At 40.3% G+C, this 22,079-nt stretch overlaps 1 long non-coding RNA gene across 1 annotated transcript; it reads right to left on the minus strand.

Annotated features, from left to right (window-relative positions):
• Window positions 1–2,194: 2,194 nt before the first annotated feature.
• LOC121930914 lies at window positions 2,195–16,141 on the minus strand. The gene is made up of 3 exons (XR_006104037.1): window positions 16,061–16,141; window positions 3,791–3,880; window positions 2,195–2,243 (listed from the first exon to the last, which is right to left on the minus strand). It is a non-coding gene; the product is annotated as an uncharacterized LOC121930914 (long non-coding RNA).
• Window positions 16,142–22,079: the final 5,938 nt, after the last annotated feature.

Raw genomic sequence — 22,079 nt, forward strand, 5'->3', positions numbered from 1 at the left:
TTCCCCCACAAGGTAGAAATACTGAGAATTTCTGTATTTTGCCAAGGTATAAGAGACTGGGCTTGGTGTAGTGACCAGGGTTCACATTCTGGCCATGGAAACGCACTGGGTGACCTTGGGCAAGTCAGTTTCTCTCAGCCTCAGGGCATGGCAATGGTATATCCTTCTGAAGAAACCTGCTGAGAAAACATCATGATAAGTTCACCATAGGGTTGCTATAAGTCAGAAACACCTTGAAGGCACACAACAACAACAAATGCTAGAGGAAGCTAAAATCTAGGAATAGAAATAATATTTTAAAATATTTTTTCAAATGAATGAAAAACATGTTTTTCCAGTGTCAAGAACCCCTGATGGAAAAAAAACCCAGAACTGCTGTTTCTCTTGTCTGTAGCAGGCAGGCACACACAACTACAGCAGGACCAGCTCAAGTAGAATCCTACTTTTTTCCCATTACAAGATTATTGCATTGTTTACTGCAAACATGCTGTTGCAACCCAGCACTTAAAGTCGATGTTTCTCTAGCCCTTCTTTACACCTTCCCTATGTTGACAAAACAACAACAACAAAAAAACAACAACCCTTCTTCCAAGATAAAGAATGAGGAGAAAAAGAGTGTGGTGGGGAGAGAATAAAAGACTTTTGTTTTTAAAAAGTTCCTTTGTTAGACCTTTGATTAACTCAGGTATGCTTGTTATACTTCCCATGGGTACAGTTCCCCTTTCTCAGTTTCACATCCCTTGTGCAAAGTTTAAAAATGTATAAATATTATTTTATCCATGGATTCAAGCATCTACAACTTGAAATTAATCAAAAAAGTATAATTTCTAAATAGCAAATCTTGACTTTCCATTTTATTTAAGGGATGCCATTTTGCTCTGCCATTATATTTAATAGGACTTGAGCATCCACAGATTTTGTTATCTACAGAGGATCCTGGAACCAAACCCCAGTGGATAACAGGGTCCCACTGTAGTTTCTCCCCCACACCCTCCCACCTTTAGATATAGGTCAGATGTATTGCAAATATCTATTGACTTTCCTTTAGTTACACCAATGTCGATTTCTATTGTTTCCCCTCTTTACAACTTGCTAACTGTAGTTCTGAGCACAGAAGGTCCCTTCCTTCAAGCTGTTAGGAAGGATCGAATTAGGGGAATTTAATTAGCTCAAATTTACAAGAGGCGTGTCCTAACAACGCACACAGCTGATTGTGTCCCTATGTCCCTGAGGTCATCTAGTCCACCCCCAGAGAGAAAGAGACTCAAAATGCCAATGAGCTGCAATTAAAATATAAACATTTATTAAAGCCACACAACAAAAGGGATCACACATGCACACACACATTAAATGCTAGAGCAAGGGAGGGGGAGAGTTTGGGGAGTAAAGGAAAAAAGGATAGAGGCACCGTTGGACTATTTACCTTAGGAGTCTTCTCCAATGCGACGGATGCGAGTGATGGGGGATGGTGAGACATGGCCGTGGGAACGGGGAAAACAAGTGGTGACCACGGTGGCTAGGAGCTGAGTTCCAGTGGGCAAAGCTAACTAGAGGCCCAAGAGACAGTGAGCTTTTGGCTTAGCTTGAGTGATTTCAGTGGAGCCCAGGGCTCAAGGTTCGCAAGCTCGGAGCGAGGTGCTCTACAATCAAGGAATGAGGTTTGGAACTTCAGCTCGACAAGCCCACTGAGGCAGAAATTGGGGTCCTATTTATACTGCGAAACATATCCTCAGGCTATGGCTACCTGGTGAACAAAGGTCTTGATGGCTATCTTTTGTCTAAGCTGAAACTTACACAATGGATACACAAAGAAGAGGTCTGACACTTTTCAGGGGAAGACAAATATCTAGATGGCAGAGCTGTTAACACAATCACTCGCTCATTGGGAGAGAGGCCACTTCTATTGTCCTCTTCTCTTTGGGCAGCTGGCGAAACTTGTAGGGCAACTCCCAAAACTGCCTGCTGAAAGGTTTGCATTTTACCTTTTTTCCCCTGTGACCAAGCCTAGCAAGCTTGCTGGCTACGTGGCTGGCTCGCTTTTGGGGTAATGGCGGCTTGCGATGGGGTCAGTCAGGGGCCACCATTTTTGATCGCTTGGCACCCAAAATTTATATAAAACCAAACTCGGTAACAAAGCCTTAGGAGCATCTAGAGAGGTAGTTTTTCAAGGATCATTCATCAGAGGAACTGATACCTGGTATTTCCTTCTTGGTGGATTGGCCTTCTGGTTCAAGCTTCTGTACCTGAAAAGTGGCCAAAATTAAGAAGACAAAAGTTAGACCAGTGCCCATTTAGCCTCTGAGTCAAGACATCTCTCTTGATGAGACCTCTAATATTATTCAAGGGACAGCTTCCTGGCCCTCAGGATCACCTATAGGATCACCTATAGGTAGGGGTGTCAGATGTTAGGGCATTGCCTGGAGTCCCAAGTTTCACTGGTTTGCCTCTGACAAGCAGACAGGATTTTCAATTCTCCACTTTTTAACTCTGGATGAAACACTAGGCTGCATGAAACTTCATTTGGGCAAAAAGCCATCTAGCTCCCTCTATAGCTAACTATATTTTGCAAAGGTCACTTGGGTTAGGTGAACAGGACCCCTGTGAATATGGAAAAACCACAAATAACAAAAACACGATGTTTTTACATGAGAGAATATCTCTCTAGGAACCTCTAGATCCTCCAGTGGAACTCTGTGGTTAACATCTGCAAGACATTGACCACAGAATTGCGCTGGAAGAGCTACAAATGCCTAGTGGAACATTCTCTCTAGGAATCTCTAGGTCTTTCAGTGCAAATTTTGGTTAAAGTTGACCACAGAGTCATGCTGGAGGACCTGGATATTTCTGGAGAGAACATATTAATAAAATCCATGAATAATCAAATTCACATAAGTCAAATCGGCAAATGGGGAGGGATGAGTTTACTCTTCATTCCCAACTGGGGAGTTAAGTATCTTCTCTCTGACTGTATGTTTGATGGATACAATATGAGGAACTGCACTTGCTGTTTAAAGCTGATTGCTCAATGACATCACCAGGCCCTGTTCCCATGTCATCATCAGGTGTCATCTCTTGATTTGATGTTTGGGCTTGGAAATTGCTGGGCTTGGGAAGATCCTAACCTGGGAACCCTATCAATGGTCCGTAGCAGACCCAGAAAGGCTTAAAAACAAAGGAAAGTGAAAGACAGATTTAAGTGGGGAGAAATCCACTTCTTGCTCCTTTTTGTGAGGGGCTGTTTTATGGCTGTGCAGATTGAAAGGGGGAAATTGCAGGTCCTCCTGGCCTCTTCAGATCTCAAACTGCAGTTCTTAAAGCCTTCAAGATTGGAAACCCAACTCTTTCAGAGAATGTGTTTTTTTAACATGAGGGGGTATGGCATTTCAGATCCTACAAGTCAAAATGCAGCCCTCAGGGTCCACTGGCACTCTATCAGCCATCTTTGGCCTGTACCTTAAGAAGAGCCCTCCCTCCATGGCATCGGTCTCCATCCGGCCTGGGAGGGAGTGAAAAGACAGGCTCAACACCATCAGGCCTATCCTTAAGAAGCAGATCCCTCCCTCCAGTCCATCTGCCTTGGTCTAGGCCTCAGAGGGAGAGAAGAACTGCTGGACCTAATCCCCTTCCCCACCACCATTCCCTTCTCCTTTTGTGTCATGTCTTTTTAGATTGTAAGCCTGAGGGCATGGAAACATCTAATTAAAAAGAATAATTGTAAGCTGCTCTGATAGCCTTTAGGGCTGAAGGGTGGGGTATAAATAGCATAATACATAAATAAAATAAAAAATACCTGTCCTAGGTTGATCCATCTGTTCCAATCTTCAGTTCAGTCTTCTTGATCAAGATGGCTTGTGTGAATGTCAGAGGACTCCCTGAGGACCTGGGATTTGCAGAAACACCCAAGCTCAACATAGTGATTATTGTTGGCCTTCATTTTGTCTAATCTATTTCCAAAACCCTTTCATAAATAAACCATGTAACTGCAAAACATACCTAGTAGAGAAAGTAAAGTATGGGGAAGTTACTTCTTTTAAGGCTATCTTCCAGAATCCACTAATCATCCTGGTCCAGAAGAAATACTGGCTTTTAAAATGTCCCAGTTTCCTTCTCCCATTTTGCCCCTTTGTCTTCAGATTACTTTAGTTGCTTCAAACTGAATTCAAAGTACAAAATTATTTTGTGTTCAACTCAGCAGTGGCAAGAAGAGGCAGAATCTTGCCCCTTTCTTTAGGTTCAAGCAAACGTAAACTGCTGCAGCTTCTCTTAGCTTGTGTGTTCTTCCTCACCAATAACTTTCACCATCTTGACTATACTGTACTCTGCTTTTGCTGGGCCACACATGTTCCAGTTTTATTCATGAAATGTTGGAGAATACAGGTTTAACATTTGAGCATTACAAAGCTACCTTATTTCCCTTTTGCCAGACTTGGGAACTCCAGCAAGAAGTACTGAACATAACTATCATGTAGCAGATCCAGATACTCCTCCCTGGATTGTTGAGTTTATAATTGGATGTGACTGTGAGGGAGTATAGCCACAGAGCAAGATGTTTTTTGATAGTTGTGGCATTCCCCCCCCCTTTCCTGTTGAAGTTTCCTCCTGACTGCCACCTTCTACAAGCAGGGATGTAGCCAGGATTTTAGGAAGGGGGGGGGGGTTCCAAACTAAGTGCCACCATTATATTGGGGCTTGGGTGCAGCAGCACGCACCATTCATTTTTTTTAATGGAAGGGGGGGTCCGGACCCCAAGACCCCCCCCTTGGCTACATCCCTGCTACAAGCACATGTCTTGTAAGTTAGATGTTAAAATATATAGGTTCTTCCAAACAGAGGCAACCAGAATTAGATGAATTGACATGGCTGCACGGTTAGCAATTTAAACTCCCCCGCCTCCCCAGGAAGAAGAAAACTCCGAACACAATAGGCCTTGCTTCCCAAACATGAAGATAGGAGGAAGAAAAAGAGTCAATAAAAGATCTCATTTAATGTAGTGATGATGGGTAAGTCAGTGAAACTCATAACAAAAAGTGGTTGCTCTTTGACAGACCCCATATTTGAATTTGGACAAGCTGGGAACAAAGTGTTCTTACTCAGTGGGAAGCCCACAAGTCTATCATTCATATTACCTATTTCTCTAATAGAAGCCCATACAACTATGACCTTCTGAGGTCATTTATCTATTTCTCTATCTGGTAGCAAAGTCCACATAAAAGAATCCCTAACTAAAGACATACACACACACTCTGTTGTATCCTGATTTACCAGAGAAATGTAATGGTTGAGAAAAGGGGCAAGGCAGAGATTGTGTTAGCTCCTGTTGTTTCTTTTCTGTATCTCATCTTTTAAACAAGGAATTTATTCTGGATGTTGAGAAAGCAAACTGTATATCCTGACCTCTGTGTCAGAAGTATATGATGCAACCTTTGTTTTAATTCTTACCACTAATACCATGGATTGTACAATACAGACATTAGAAAGGGGAAATCTTTATTTTCATTTACCATAATTTATCATATAAATACAAAAAACTCAATAACTTTTAAAGAATAAAAAATTATGCAATTAGTCCGTAGCAACACTGGTTAAAGTTGGTCCCTGAATGTGACTACAATCCTAAATACATTTACAAGGGAGTAAGTCCCACTGTAAAAGTTACAGTGTCTCTCTGTTTGTGAGAATTAAGTGAAAAAGAAAATCGGAAATATTCTGGATAATGGATTTTATCTGTCTTCCTACCAGGTTCACACTATAAAACAGTTTACAGGCAAATAGTGGCTGTAGTACTTCACATGCCATTGTTTATACACCTAAAGTATAACAACACGAAAGCATATCCAAATTATATTGCTTTTGAATCTAATATTTCCATGTGATTTTTCAGTCCTCTCATAATACATGTGCAACAAAGCTTGAGAGAGGTTTCAGTAGTGTGGTGTTTTGTTAAATATGTGTCCCTGCAATTTATGTGAGGTTGTTGTGTCACTAGATTTCAAAGTTGTGCATAATATTTATGATGCCGTACATGTGCCTTTATTTAAAATAAAGTCCATTGTTAATCTGCCAGTGAAATTCTGACCTTTGTCCCCTCAGTAACAAACTCTACTGTCAATCAAATTCTCATTAGACATAGATATGACATAGGTCTGTGAATAAATGTCTATCTGACTGACATCTTGTCAACAATGATTTTTTTTTAAAAAAGTTTATTCTATTTTTAAAGATAGCTATCTACAATGCTATGCACTGATTTAATCAATTATTATCTGTCATACATTGTTGGGTGTAATCTATGCATTCCTCTAACATATTATCAAATAATGCATTCCTTTTTGGATTTTTAAATGAGGAACCATTCTGTTATCCTAATATATCTGCAAAAAGAAATGCCTTTCCATGTTCATAGAATATTGCATTCTAGTACAGAATATGAAGAAACCACTTTTCAACTAATTCCACACTAACATCTAATCTATTCCTTTGAATTATATCATTTAATTAACTACTTTGTAATTATTTGCAATGATAAAAAGAGTATGCTTTTGGCAATTTTTAAAAAAAAGGCTTTAAAATCTCATTTCAATTTTTTTTAGCTTCATATTAGTTATTAGAAAAATAGTCAATACAACTAATATTTAGTAAAGCTGTTCAATACAGGTCAAACTTTAAGATACATGATAAAAATGTGCTTGATTTGGATTATATTCACTAATTGATACACACACATATACACATATTCATCCCAAGCATGGGAAATTACATTTTGGGATTACCAAAATCTGTCTGGAGAATTCTGGGAGTTGTAGTCCAGAAAGTAACTTTTCATAATTCTGCTACTTGTCTGGAGGCAGAAGCATGGAGAGAAAGACACAGAGAATTTTAGAGCATTAATCTGCTCTTCAGACAAATCTTCTCTGGTTTCAGAGAGGGAAGAGGTGCAGATTAGGAAGACTAACACAACAGAAATATTTGAATATTATGTCAAGAACTTTCAGCTTCTTCCTTTTACTACATCTGCTCCTTTTTGGCAAGCCAAAATCCTTTCCCATCATATTCTAATATATGCCTGTTTTATTAGACATGCTAGTAAATATTTATTCTTAAGTGATTCTCTGCATTCTTCTGGGGTCCAGAACAGGCTTGACTGAAATGCTTTTTGAGGATTTATGAGTGGTGTGTGTCTCTAATGTAGAGTGTTTGTCTTTTTGTCTATTACAATGAACAAGTGTACACACACCAGATTACAGAGTCATCAGCTGTAGTAAGGCTTTAGATTCAACCTGTCAAATACTTTGGGTTTCTTCTCAACAATCACTTTAAATTGCTGTTTTCCCCCCTTTAGAATTCACATTCATGAACTGATTTTGACAAACATATTTAGGCTTAGTATGCAAAGGGATGTTGTAGCACCTTTGAAACTAACTGAAAGAGAGAGGTTGGTAGCATGAGCTTTAAGCCTACTTCCTAAAATGCATGGGGTAAATGAGAATGTCCAGGGACAGATCTATTTAGCAGTCTGTATGTGAGAATGTCTATAAGAATGCAAAAACTTGTGGGTATAGAGATGAGGAGATAAATTCAGTTTTAATGATTGTGATGGTTGTGGGAGGAGGGACAAGGTAGGAGGAAGGATGCTGCATAAAGCTAAGGTTAGTAGGTAACCATATGAAAGAGTATTGGGATGTAGTGTGGGAACCAAAAAGAAGACGTGATGAGCTGGCCAAGAGAGCCCCCATGAGGCTGGGGGGTTAACCAGTGTTATAATGTGTGTAGTAGGCCAGGAAACCATTGCCATTGTTCAATCTACTCTTGATGGACTGCAGTTTGTAAATATAATGCTGCTGTTTCTGTTTCCAACTTTCCTTGGTAGAGTTGTTGTTGTTGTTGTTGTTCAAGGACCATATTCAAAGAAATAGCCATGTTAGTCTGCTTTAGAAGTAGATAAAAGAGTGCAGCTGTAAACTGTCTCAGCAGGAAGGAGAGGACAGGAGGGACAGAATCTTGCCCATCTCAGTAGATTCTGGCAAAAGCAAACTGCTGCAGCCTCTCCTAGCTTGTGTATTCTTCTTCACTAACTAATAACTTTTGACATCTTGACCACACTCTGAGTTTCTAGGCCACACCTATCCTGGTTTTCATCTGTAAAATGTTGGGAGAGGGGATATATACTGTACCTGGTTTATTCTGGCATGAGCTTTTGTGGCCTGCACGTCATCAAATGTAAGGAAGGAAGCTCTGTAGTCATACATATATACAAATTGAGTGGGGGAGGGGAAATATAAAATGTAATGGAATGCGATTCATGTTGGTGTAGTGATAACTGTGTCTTAAAGATGTTGTTAAAGAGTAGTCAAAAGGACAAAAGTGGGATAGAAGTTTTGTATACAAGCATAGATCAGCAAGACAAAGACTTGTCCACTACACATGTATTCATCTGCTTAACTATGGGGCTCTCCAGACTGCCCCAAAGGGACAGGCTTGAGGCACCCAGTTTCCCACTGGAGGGACACCGCAGCAGCCAAACTGTGCGGCATCCCTCCTGACCAAAAAGAACTCTGGAAAAACGGGTTCTTTTTGGTGCATGGGGATGATGTCATCAGTGCACCATTGGCGCATTGTGACGCATCCATGACACAAGCGTGGCGCCTGGAGGTGCAGACACAGCACTGCGCTTGCATCATGCATGCGCGCCATGTATGGACTGTGCCATGTAAAGATGGTGGCGCCCATACATGTTTGGGTTCTGGAGCGTGTGGATGCTGCATGTTCCAGAACCCTAAAATTGGCCTGAGGACGGCGCTTCCTGCCCGTCTGTCTCAGGCCTATGCCTGCATTCAAAACCTATGTCTCACCTTTGCTCTTTTAACTACTTTGTACAACTATTTAGGCACACTTACCACTCCACTACCATGGATGCATCTGCACTGCACAATTAATGCAGTTCAACACTGCTTTAGGTGTTATGGCTCAGTGCTTTGCAATTTTGAGATTTGTAGTTTTGTATTTAGCCTTCTGTCAGCAAGCTCTGGTGCCACAACGAATGATAAACCTCATGAGTCTATATAGGATGGACTCATGGCAGTTAAAGTGATGCCAAACTGGATTGATTTTGCCATGTGGCAGCAGGCCTTGTTTTTCATTGCCATTACATATCTCTCTCTCTCTCTCTCTCTCTCTCTCTCACACACACACACACACACATCCATGTCTGTATACACATCTGTCACAGAAGTATGTCCTGAAGAAGGGAAGGGGCTATCTGAAAAACCATGGCTGCAAACACACTGCAAAAATAATACAGTTTGACACGACTTTAACTGCAGAGCTCTGGTGCCACAACAAACTACCATCCCCAGAATTCCATAGCATTGAGCCATGGCAGTTAAAGTCATGTCAAACTGGATTATTTCTGCAATGTGGATGCAGCCCATTTCTCCCAATACAAACCTGCCAGAACTCTAAGATGTCCAGAAGAAGGCTTTTTATCAGTCCCACCACCATCATAGGCTTGCTTGGTGAGAACATGAGCGAGAGCCTTCTCGTTGACTGCTCCTACCTTTTAGAATACCCTTCCATGGGAGGTCAGACTGGCTTTCTCCCTCTTTTCCTTTCACCAGCAGGCAAAAACATTTCTGTTTAAGCAGGCATTTAATGTATAAGTAGGAAGAGTTTTTATTGGGCATGTTTTATTTCTCTTTCAAACTTTGGGTTGTTTTTAAAATTATTTTAATACGTTTCCTGAGTTGATTTTTATTGTTTTTAAATTTTATTGGAAGCATTTTTAATTTACTGTTTCTGGAAGCCACCTTGGGTCCCACTATGAGAGAAAGGTGGTGCATAAATGATAAACAAACAAATAAATGCCCTACAACTTTGAATGACATGTCAACATGCTACCTATAGAACAGAATCCTGCATTTTTTCTTCCCATCCTGCATAACTATTAGGCACTCATATAACAATTTGATGTCTCATTGATAAATTATTAGCTCCCCTTCCATTTAAACCATTATTTTCCATTGAAATGTCTAATGATCCCACTGCATTTGTCTTTAACAAAGTACGATATCCCGAGCCATGTCTTAAAACTAAAGACAGAAACTGTAACATACACAAAAAACACACATGCCCCCACACACCAGAAAACTGGAGGACTTTGTTGTTTTTCTGGGTGTTGCACTTCAGATTTAGGGGAAATTATCAGTCAGGGCAATAAATATTTCAGACAGTTGACAACAATGAAAAGTAATTAACCCAGCTCTAGCAACAGGTGTTGTACGGGGAGATGCTGGCTTTTATCATGAAGTCACAGGGACGTGTGCTAGGCTTGTTCATTTCTCATTCTCTTATTCACACAAAACCCCTGGGGAGATGATTCTGATGCCAACATTTATAGGATATAATGAAACCACATTAAATATGTATCTGACACCTAGTAACAACTCCATATGAAAGCATCCATTCTTGGCCTCCAGTTATGTAAAAAAGGATTTTGAGCAATTGGGCATGTGAACGTATTAGATCAAAAGTTATAGAACCTTTTTTGTTGTTGCTTTTAAAATGATCGGTACTACTATGCATTGTCAGTAAATTCAATGCATAGTAGTACCAATCATTTTTTTAAAAATAATCAACAATTTCTAAGGTCAAAGAAGAAAGTGAAAAGGTGGGCTTACTACTGAACATAAAGAAAACAAAACTAATGACCACAGAGGATCTACATAAATTCAACCTAAACAATGAGGAAATCAAAAGAGCTCCTGTACCTTGGATCAAACATCAGTCTAAAAGGAGGCTGCAATCAAGAAATCAGAAGAAGACTAGGAATGGGATAGGCAGCTATGAAAGAACTAGAAAAGATCCTAAAGAGCAAAGATATATAACTAAGCACCAAATTTAGAATTGTCCAAACCATCATATTCCCCATTACCATGTATAGATGCAAGAGCTGGACAGTGAAGAAAGTGATTAGAAAGAAAATCTCTTTATTTGAGATATGGTGCTGGAGAAGAGTGCTGATGATACTGTGGATGGTCAAAAAGACAAATGGGTCCTTGAACAGATTAAGCATGAAATCTCCCTGGAGGCCAAGATGGTCAAGTTGAGGCTATCAAACTTTGGCCACAATATGATACGGCATGACTCATTAGAAAAGATAATAATGCTAGGAAGGTGAGTGGAAATAGAAAGAGAGGAAGACCACATCCTAGAAGGACTGACTCAATTAAGAAGGTCATGGGTATGAAATTGCAAGACCTGAACAGAGCTGGAGAGGACAAGGGGTCTCGGAGATGAATGAGAGACTTACAAGAGCCCTGACCATTAAATGCGCTTCTTAGGTCTTGCAAACTCAGGGTTATTGCTTTCTTGATTGAGTCTATCTATCTGTAATTCAATTGTTTTCTTTTGTTACTGCTTTCTACCTCATCTTATGTGAAACAACCTGGCATGCTTGGAAAAGTCTAATCCTTACATCTTGTCAGAACGTCTTGTTCTGGCCTGGTTCTCATAGAATCATAGAATCATAGAGTTGGAAGAGACCACAAGGGCCATCAAGTCCAACCCCCTGCCATGCAGGAAAACTCAGTCAAAGCATCCCTGACAGATGGGCATTCAGCCTCTGCTTAAAGACCTCCAAAGACAGAGACTCCATCACACTCCAAGGGAGTGTGCTCCACTGTCAAACAGCCCTTACTCTAGAAAAGTCAGCTGCAAAAGACTACCAAAGTCAAGTGGTGTGTAAGCAGCTATCAAGTGGGAGCCAGGAGTTGATCTGGGAGAATTATAACAAGTTAGTATCCTGGGATAAACCCCACACCCAGAAAGAATATAACTGCCTAGACAAAATCCCAGTCTGAAGAGGAAGGCTTTCTTATTCCACCTGTAGAGGACAACAGATGGCTAGTCTACTGTGGGTAGAACATGCTTCCTTACCCACAGGAAATGCTCCAACCAGTCTTCTGTACCATTATTCAGAATTAGTCATTCATATGGGTAGAAAATAGTATGATTCATTGGCACTTTTCATCAGGAAAATACCATTTCATTGCCAGAAGCAAACCTGCATTGTCTCACAGAACTGCTTTTCACCAGTGAAGTGGAGAAAAAATTAACCATGTGCTCAGAGTTTTTCTTTTCTGGATTAAGCATGCAACCTGTTTCATGTTGTCTCATGTTGCCTTTAAGTGATACTATCATGGAGCAGCCTTCCCCAACTTTGCGCCTGCAGTTGTTTTGGACTAGAATTTTACTAAGTCTTCTGTCAACCACTTTGGGTCCCACTCTGAGAAGAAGACAGCATATAAATAGAATAAATAAATAAACAATCTAACAACACAATGGGCAAGTGTCTTATGGTTCAGGAAGATGGAGGTAGGTGATTGGTAGAAATAACAAACTTCCCTTTTTGTACACGTCTAGTTCATAATTTCTGAAGAGTCCCAAGGGGAAGGAAAGTGGGGGAGAACCTGATATTTGCTGTTTCTTCCCAATGACAGGCAACTGAAAGATCCTTGCATATTTTCATTAATCATCTCACAGACCTCAAACTGGATACATTAATTTAAAAGTTCAGTTACTGTGAATAACTTTTACATCTTTATTCTTAGCAAACCTAGATGTCATGTTTTCAATATATCTTTGTTATTAGTGTACACACATTTAAAAATGTAACTAGTAGCCCCTAATTATTATCCTAGATAATTATTAGGATTGTAGCAAGTAGGGAGGTAGAGATTAACCATTTCCTCTGCTCTTCTGATCCTGATAAAAACTACTGCTCCAGGGCTGCTATTTGCATTAGGGAGAAAGCTTTGCAGGAGAATTGTGCAACTTGGATATTTATGAAGACTCAGCAGGGACTGAAAGAATTAAACTCCACCTTGCTATCTGCTATGATCCTGATAAAAATCTTCCCTTACTGGAAGCTGTCACTTGGATTCCAAAACTGTTCATTTTAAGTGCAAAAGCTGAGATACAATATTAACACCAATGGAGTGAAAAGCCCATCAGCATGCTTACATGATATCTGCTGGGGGAGAAGGACAGAAGTGGGCAGCATAGCAGACAGTTCCAGCAAAGCACCTAGAGCTGCCTAGGGGGCAACCAGTGACCATCTTGGATTATGGAAAGTAGAGCTGTTTCAGGTGCTTGACGGGCATATAAGTCAACCTGTTGCTCCACTTGAGGAAACAGAAGGAACTATTTGTGCATCAGGTGCTACCATAGACAGGCCTAGAAAAAGTGCAACTGCTTACACAACCATGAGTTGCACAAGCATGCTGCTGCTGTTGAATCCAGGCTAGAGAAGCCCTTGTTAAGTGTTCTTTGGACCTCAATGATGAAAAATACATTGGAAAAGGATATATAGGTAAAACACATGCACAGACATTTGATCAACAAGGAGGAGGTAGAGTGACCCCCCCTCCTTGTTGATAACATGTCTGGCAACATTGTTCTGACCTCAGCAGATGTTCTGGTGCTGGCCAGGCTCTCATAGAGAGCTTCTTGACCCATGAGACAGCAGCAGTGGCAATACTGGTGACAAGGAGATGGGCCAGCGGGACCTGGTTGTCTCTTGTGCACAATGACATAGCATCACACCGGATTTGGCCCAGTATGTGTGATCACCACTGTGGTTGGTCCAGGGCCAGTCCAGGGCCTTATGTTCCATACTAATGTCAGATTAAGCAGCTAGTGTGGATAGGCCGAGGTTTTCTTGGCAAGATTTGTTCAGAAGGGGTTTACTTTTCCCTTCCTCTGAGACTGAGAAAGTGAGACTTGCCCAAAGTCATCCATTGGGTTTCCATGGCTGAGTGGAAATTGTAGTCTAAAGCTCAAAACACTACACCCTGCTTGCTAATATGAAAATCATTTCACATCAATATGAATTTAGATCAGAAAGTAAAAGCACTAGCCCTACCATTAGGAAGAGTGTGGCATCTGTCTCAGGCAGTATATGCTATAGTGAAGCCACTGCCAATCCTTTTGAGCCCTCTGGGCAATCTCCTCTGGTGGAGGACAGACCTATGTACACCATGCAGTCTGTCCTGTAGGGCTTAAATTCAACTGCATCCCTTAGGTATGGTGGAGGTCACTATCCTGTTAAAGCAATGATATCATTACATAATACCAAGGTAATTAGATCTTGATCCTTTCTGTTGTATGTTTTTAATATAACAGAGTTAAAGTTGACTATGACACCAGCTTAAATGCACATTAAGAGCCTAGAACAGCCAGCATCTGAATAAATGTTGTTGGAAACAGAAAAGGGGTGAAGGATTTCAAAGAGAATCTGGAGACCTTAGGCTTAGCAAAATGGGATGTCAGTGTCTCTATTATGTAGATTATCTGCCAAAAAGACAGCTGTTCTGATGGCCCAAAAGTGAAATGAGTCGAAACTCTAAGCCTGCCACATAAACAAGTGTTTCAAAATCCATGCCCATGTAACAAGCACATGTTTCGCTTTTCATGCCTCACAATGGCTGTCCCACATCAACTTATCCCCCCTTGTTCTTCAGGTTTCCTGCAGTCTCTTGACTGTCCCTGTCACCCACTGCCAGATGGGAAGTGAGAGCTAAGCCGATCCACCTCTTTGTGGTGGAAACCCCCAGAGCTTCGGCTACAGGTTACTGAAGCACTCATGAAAAATTCAGAGCTGCTATAACAAGCTTGCTGAAAGTAAAATGCGTGTCACATTATCCAGCCGACCTTTCTGATAGTGGAGAGAGAGCTCCTGCAGCAAAACTTTTATACAGAGATCACTCAGGGGATGATTCATAGGGCAAAATTGATCCCTGATGTTCCCTTACGAAATTAAAGGGTCAGGGAATGGGGAGACACAACTTCCAAAGAAAAAAGATCTCATTATAAAGGGAGACCTCTCTTTTTAGGAAGTGTTATTCATGGATACAGTAAAGAATGTATGACAAGGAAAATCCATACCACCATTAAGCAATCCAAACAAAACCACAGTAATGGAAAGTTATTGTGACTCTGGAAGTTATGCTTGCATATTTTTTCATCATGCATCACAAAAATCTTGAAATAATCATTTTTAAAAACATTTTTAGCACAACATAGTGGTTAATTGTACTGGTTAAGCATATCTTCACCCCCCCTTTACTTTCATAACTGAACTCAAGATATACAACATGAAAGCGAAAGCTTTCATGGCTGGCATCCATAGATTTTTGTGGGTTTTTCGGGCTATGTGGCCATGTTCTAGAAGAGTTTATTCCTGATGTTTCACCAGCATCTGTGGGTGGCATTTTCAGAGAGAGATGTACTGATTGCCAGAAGTCTTCCATTCAAGTAGTCCTTACCTTTAATAGCAAGATAGCCACATTATGTGCCCTCAGAAAAAATCCTAGCTGAATGATCAGCAGACTCCAGATCTTGTGTGTGAAATAGATTTCAGGGCTGTATGCCAAGAGTGGGCAACTTCTTTCAGCTTGAGAAACAAATTTCAGGTAGGTTCTCAGGGGCTGCAGTCCAGGGGTGGGCATGGCAAAATGGCAGGACCAAAAGGACTAGCATATTTTTGCTTAAAGCACATGCTATCAGTGACATTTCAGTTTTTAAAAGGAAAACTCTTTTAGAATGGTGTGTGTGTGTGTGTGTGTGTGTGTGTGTGTGTGGTGTGAAAGCTGGGAGACCATCAAATGAGCGTTTCATAAGGAAGGAAGCATAGCTATCTAGGAAATTCCAGAGGGCCAGATTAGAACCCCAGAATAACAAGATTTGGTTCCACAATCAGAGGTTCCTTACAGCCCATTCCATTTATCTGGAAATAGGGCTGGCCCAGAACTGACCTTGCCTGTGACAAAACAATAAATTAAGCTCTTTTCCCAAAGGCAAGTTGCACAATATTCAAGGGCAGCCAAATTATTTTGGAACTCCAGGAGTAAAATAATCCAACACTTCCTTTCTCTGTTGGTAAAAATACAACAATAACCAGCAATAATCATTCAAATTACTATGAAAGTTCTGCTCCCATCAATATAAATGGCCAAGATCCTGTTATAAACCTGGTAGAGCATAAACATTCCATCTGCATACTTACCAGTAGTTTGGGCAACTGGCTAGGAAGGTTGGAGGCAACCAGCTTGCTGATGACAATTTCCTGATGCATCTCCATGGCCAGTTAGTCTCTGGATAATAATAGTGATGATGATGATGATGATGATGATGATGATGATGATGATGATGATGATGATGATTTATTTATAGCCCACCCATTCACAAAGAATCCAGGCAGATTACAACAGTAAAGAAAATACATAGCAAATAACAACAGCAATAAAAATAACAATGAAAAATCAAAAGTTAACATAGCAGATCAATAGTATACAAAATAATCCACAAAATACATAGCAAATAACAATAACATAACAATTCACTATAGCAATAATAGCAAAAAGAAACATAGCAATAACACAGCAATAAAAATAACAATGAAAAATGTGTAGCAATTAACATAGCAGATCAATAAAGTACAAAATTACCTCTTCTCAACCTTCCATCCCAATCCTAAATTGAAAGAATGTTAAGCAATACACATTCTTAAACTTTACAATCTAAACCCAAAAAAAAAAGGATGGTGTGGGTGTTAAGTGTCATTGCTGATAATCTTCTTGCACAAGGAGATACTGGATATCTCCTTATGCTTACCTTAAAAAGTAGATCTGCTAATGCGGGTGGTGAAATGTACTCCCTGGGGTGTGTTTTACATCTGAACCTGCCTGGAGACACCTGTATCCCCAAAGCCCTCACCAAATTAAAGTTTAAGACAAAAAATCCACTCAGATCACACACAAAACGTGTGTTTTGACTCCCCTTGCTCCTTAAATTACTTCCCCAAACCATCCGATTGTGAAGATGGCCACTTTGGAGGAAATTCCTGGACCAGAAGCAACATCACACCACTCCAGACACATGCATGGGGAGTGTCTGTGTGGCCTACAGAAAGTCAGGGGAAAATCACCCCACAGTCTTGCCGTTGCCCACAGCTGGGCTGACATAATCCGGGTCATGCTACTGTAAACATCCCAACATAATCCAGTCCAATATCTGCTGCTTCCTCCTGCAAATGATAAAGTATAAAGGGAGTATACCCCATTAATCTGATTAGATATAATAGCACTGTTTAGACCACCTTGCTTAACCCACTTTAATGTCCGTGTATAGTTACTTCCTGCTAAAATGTGAAATTATGTACATAATATTGACATTATTATTCCCAGTTTGGTCCGGGCATGATTTCAAGAGCAATAAATTCAATTAGAAATGCCAGAAGCCTGGATATTTTATGAGGAAACATGTTCCTGCATCATAAATATCTTTCTATAATTCTTGAGTAAATAAGTCATTCCTAGGTTCAACAGTTTTCTAAGTAAGTAGTTCTACAGGAAACAGTCCTTCTGCCTGAAACAACTTGACTTACAGACAGGAGATACAAGCTATTAAGCCCTCATCTTGGCCTTGTTTAACAAAGGCAAGTGTCTATTTAATGGGAAAGTAATAAATGAAAATGGCAGCACTCTGTGATGAAGATAAGATAAACCACAAGGAACTGTTCCTGGATGGGTTAGATTCATACAAATATTGTCTGATTCCAGTTAGGACATCCTATTGAAATTGTTTCTCTATTTTTCATAAAACAAGACTGTAGGTCACACAGGTGAACCCAGTGAGAAAGCCATGACGAATAGTTTAGTGGGGAACACCATGATATTTGGGAAGAGCAGTAATTCTTAGCTTTGCACACAAATGTCCCAGGTTGGTTGCTGGTATCTCTGTCTAGGTCTAGGAAGAGGACCTGGAGAGCTGCTGGTGGCTCAAGGAGTGAAGAGTAAGCCATGGATCTGTAATTCCAGGTACAAGCATGCTTCACTTGGTAACAGCATAGATTATCATAATTTTAGTACGGGTATTAATACTTATTATACATAGAGGAGCAGGCAACCTCTCTCCTGAATATGGACAGATGGCCATCTGTCGGGGATGCTTTGATTGGGAATTCCTGCATGGCAGGGGGTTGGACTGGATGGCCCTTGTGGTCTCTTCCAACTCTATGATTCATGAATAGACAGAAATATGGAATAAATGATGGCACTTGCAAATACAAGTTGTATTGAGGGGCAGTAGCTCAAGAGCTCTTAAAAAAGATTTGATCAATAGCATCTCAAGAAATATAGTTACATTGTGTATATACAACCTCCAGGTCAGGGGACCTACTCTGAATACCAATTGGTGGGAAACTAACAAAGGGGGATATCACCTTATGGCTTTCTCAGAGGAATTTGGTTGATTACTATGGGAATGGCATGTTTTCTAGATAATAATAATAATAATAATAATAATATAATAATAATAATAATAAAATAATAATGTTTTTTTTATCCCCTTTTCCAATTTGATCAAAGCGGTATACAAAATTCATATAAAATACATAATAATCAGTACAATCAATAAAACAATATATACAAACAGCTGAGTGGGGGAATCCAAAAACATGTCACATGTTGGGCATTGGTCTGGTCTATCGTCTAGCAAGGTTCTTCTAATATTCTTGTTTGGGACAGAACAGAAGCATTACTTTTTTTGGATGACAGGTGCCAGAATCATAAGCTAGCAAGACAACTGCTGAGGAATTCTGGAATGTAATCTAAAAAAGTAACTTTTCCAAGCTCTGGTTTTGGATAGCACCCAGATTTGCTGTGGTGTCCAGTCTACGGAATGCCTTCTTGTTGAAGGCCTGATCAGTGCCACAGCACCCATTTAAAATCTAATTCTTCCCCAAAGTTTTTCAGACAGTAATTAGCCAACTAGGGCTGCATTTACACTGAAAAATTAATACAGTTTGGCACTGCTTTAACTGCCATGGCTTGAGGTTATGGAATTCTGGGATCTGTAGTTTTGTGAGAGCTCGGTGCCACAACAGGGTTTACATGGAGTCATGACATTTAAAGCAATGTCAAGCTGCATTAATTCTTCAGCCTGCTTTGTGTTTGTATTTTAATGAATACTGTTTTACATTGTTTTAAGCTAGGTTGTTCTAATTTCTTACCCTCCAACTTCACAGATTCGGTCATGCAACCTCAGAATGTGTTCAAGATTACAAAATTATTACTTCTTAGGAAGAACAGATGAGCTAGGACGGAGAGGCTGTAACAGTTTGCTTTTGCCTGAGCCTACTAAGCATACTGGGAAGGACAAGATCCCACCACTTACTCTCTTTTCCTTCGGGTTTGAGTTAAATGAGTGCAATCCACTTTTGCACTTTAAACCAGTTTGAAGTAATTGAAGACAAAGGGGGAAAGTGAGAAAACTGATGTTGTTGTTTGCTGTGTGCCTTCAAACATTCTGACATATGGCAACCCTAAGGTATCATAGGATTTTTTGTGGGTTTTTCAGGCTATGTTGGCCATGTTCCCGAAAAGTTTCTTCCTGACGTTCGCCAGCATCTGTGGCTGGCATCTTCAGAGAATGTTTGCCTGGGAAGACTTGGTATATATAATGTCCTTCCCAGGCAAACATTCTCTGAAGATGCCAGCCACAATTGGGCAAACTCAGGAAGAAACTTTTTGGGAACATGGCCACATAGCCTGAAAAACCCACAAAAAACTATGGATGCCAGCCATGAAAGTCTTTGACTTTACATAACAGAGATTTTCTTGGCAAAATTCCTCAGAGGGGGTCTGCCAGTGCCATCCCTGAGGCTGAGAACATGTGACTTGTCAAGGTCACCCAGTGGGTTTACATGGCCAAGCCAAGAGTCAAACCCTGTCTTCAGAGTAATAATGTAATGCTCAAACCCTGCAACATATGGGACATTCAAAAAGCAGATGAAAAAGTGGGGCAACAGATGATTAATTGGGACTGTCTCTCCAAATCAGAATATTGGGAATGAATTCTCTCACTTTGGCCTGGGCAGACCGCCCGAAAGGACTGCCTGGGAGGCCTTTTTCTCTGGAGGGAACCGCAGCCACCAAACTGCATTGCTCCTGCAGAGGAAAAAGAACCCGACATTGTGTGAATCTGACATTGTGCATTAAGATGTGTCTTTACATCAGAAGGGAAATTTCACTTGTTATTTTTTATTCAGTTTCTGAATTCCCGTTTGTAGAGAGAAGGCTTTTTAATGTGCTTTCTTCTGGGCATATAATTTCTTTGGGGGCATATAAAAGGCAGGGAGATTAAATTCTCAAATCTCTGTGCCATTTAATATGGGTCAGCTTTATATGCATGTGGACTGCTTCTCTGGTGAACATATTGGTGGTACTCTATTCTCAGATTTAGACAGTTAGTATGTTAAAAGTGTGATGAAAGTGACTTCTCCATACCAAGAATTAGAAGTTTTGCCACTGGCACACTTGTTACGTAAGCGCCATGCAGCCTGTGGCACTTACGTAACAATGGCAGGCCCGTGTACACAGGGCACCGCCATTGTTACGGCGCCATACATCTAGGGTTAGGGATTGTGCGGTTGCCCGCACAGTCCCTAACCAGAATCAGCACTGGTACGCTGCTTTCGCAGTATGTACTGTGCCTTGTTTTGTTTTCTTCCACCCTGAGATTTTTTAGACTCGGGATGTAAATATTTTAATAATGGTGTAATAAATGAGAAAGAGACAGGGTCTCACAATTCCATCCTTAGCAAAATGGAGGGGGGGTGGCTGAAAATTCATAAAACTGTATGTCTGTATGGTTGAGAGAAAAGGAGTGCACCTTGCTGATGAAAGGCCATTGATATTTGGGTAAGTTCTTAACTTGGCTATTTGGAGAGGAGTGAAGGGAGTGTGTTATGGATCATTCAGCTATCCCCTTGCACAGCAACGTAGCTTCCTAAAACTGCAAATAGTTGTTGCAAAAAGCAATTCTGGACCCTATTGTCTCCGTGGATGGAGAATATGTCTGGATAGACTTCTGTTTGGTAGATGTAATATTAAAGGTTCATATTATTTCTCTAAAATTACTTCTTTTCAACACAAGCTATGTGAGGAGAGAAAACTTTCACAGTGAAGCAAAAAGGTTTCACTATGAAAGTGATGTGAAAGTCTACCCTGATAGAATGGTCCAATTAAGCTAATGGAAGTGTTGAATAATTCATGGACTATTTATTCGTTTTAGCAGAGCCTCTGCCAGTTTATGAATGATGACCAATTCTGTTGTATTTTTTTTTAAAATTTCCATGTCTTTATCATCCAACAACCTAATCCTCTGCTAGCGAAAGTCTGTCTGTTTCTCCACTCCTCCATTGTTTACAGAATGAATAATGGATGACTGATCAAACTCACAGTTGAAGGTCTGCCCATTGAACTTTCACCTTTTCATCTCACCTGTGATGCCATTTTCTATGCTCCTTTTTCTTCCCTGCTCTAGTAGATTTGATGCATGCTGTGGCATCCCTTACACATTTGAGAGGTAGCAGAAGTTCTTGTTAATATCTAATGTGCCAATGTTTGTATTCCTAATGAGCTTTATAGCCACAATTGACTAACTGGGATTCAAAAGGAAATTCTTCAAACATTCAGTGCTGTTCATGTCATCATTATGGGTTTTATGAAGTAAGCCATCAGGAACACTCACGACTGGTTTTGTTGATGTTTTCAAAAAGAGATGTAGACTTGCCCATAAAGTTCACCAACTTTTATATGACTTGTAAATGCAAGTGTGGCGCCTGTTCCAATTGTAAAATGCCAAGGGTATGGGGAGATATATGATTAAAAGTGAAAAAATGTCATAGTCTTATAGATCATTGACAAACCAATCCTCTCAGTCAAACAGATGTAGAGAAAAATGCAAAAGCGAACTTCATCACTTTTTAACTTTATATCAAGTCGATGTTTAGAGAGAGGGTGGGACAGCTGGTCATCTGGGGTCAGTCAGCCCAAAGGAGGTCCTACAATGAGGAAAGGTCAGGCAGAAAAGATGGGGAGAAAAAGAGAGATCTAGTTCATGGATATAAATTATGAATTTAAAACATTCTGTGTCTGCTTTAATCTCTATTTGTTTTAATTTTTCTAAGTCATCATGCACCCTGGTGAAAAAGAATGGATATAAGTGACAAATCTATTGTT

The sequence above is a fragment of the Sceloporus undulatus genome, chromosome 5, assembly GCF_019175285.1.
Source record: "Sceloporus undulatus isolate JIND9_A2432 ecotype Alabama chromosome 5, SceUnd_v1.1, whole genome shotgun sequence".
In the NCBI taxonomy this organism is placed as follows: domain Eukaryota; kingdom Metazoa; phylum Chordata; class Lepidosauria; order Squamata; family Phrynosomatidae; genus Sceloporus; species Sceloporus undulatus.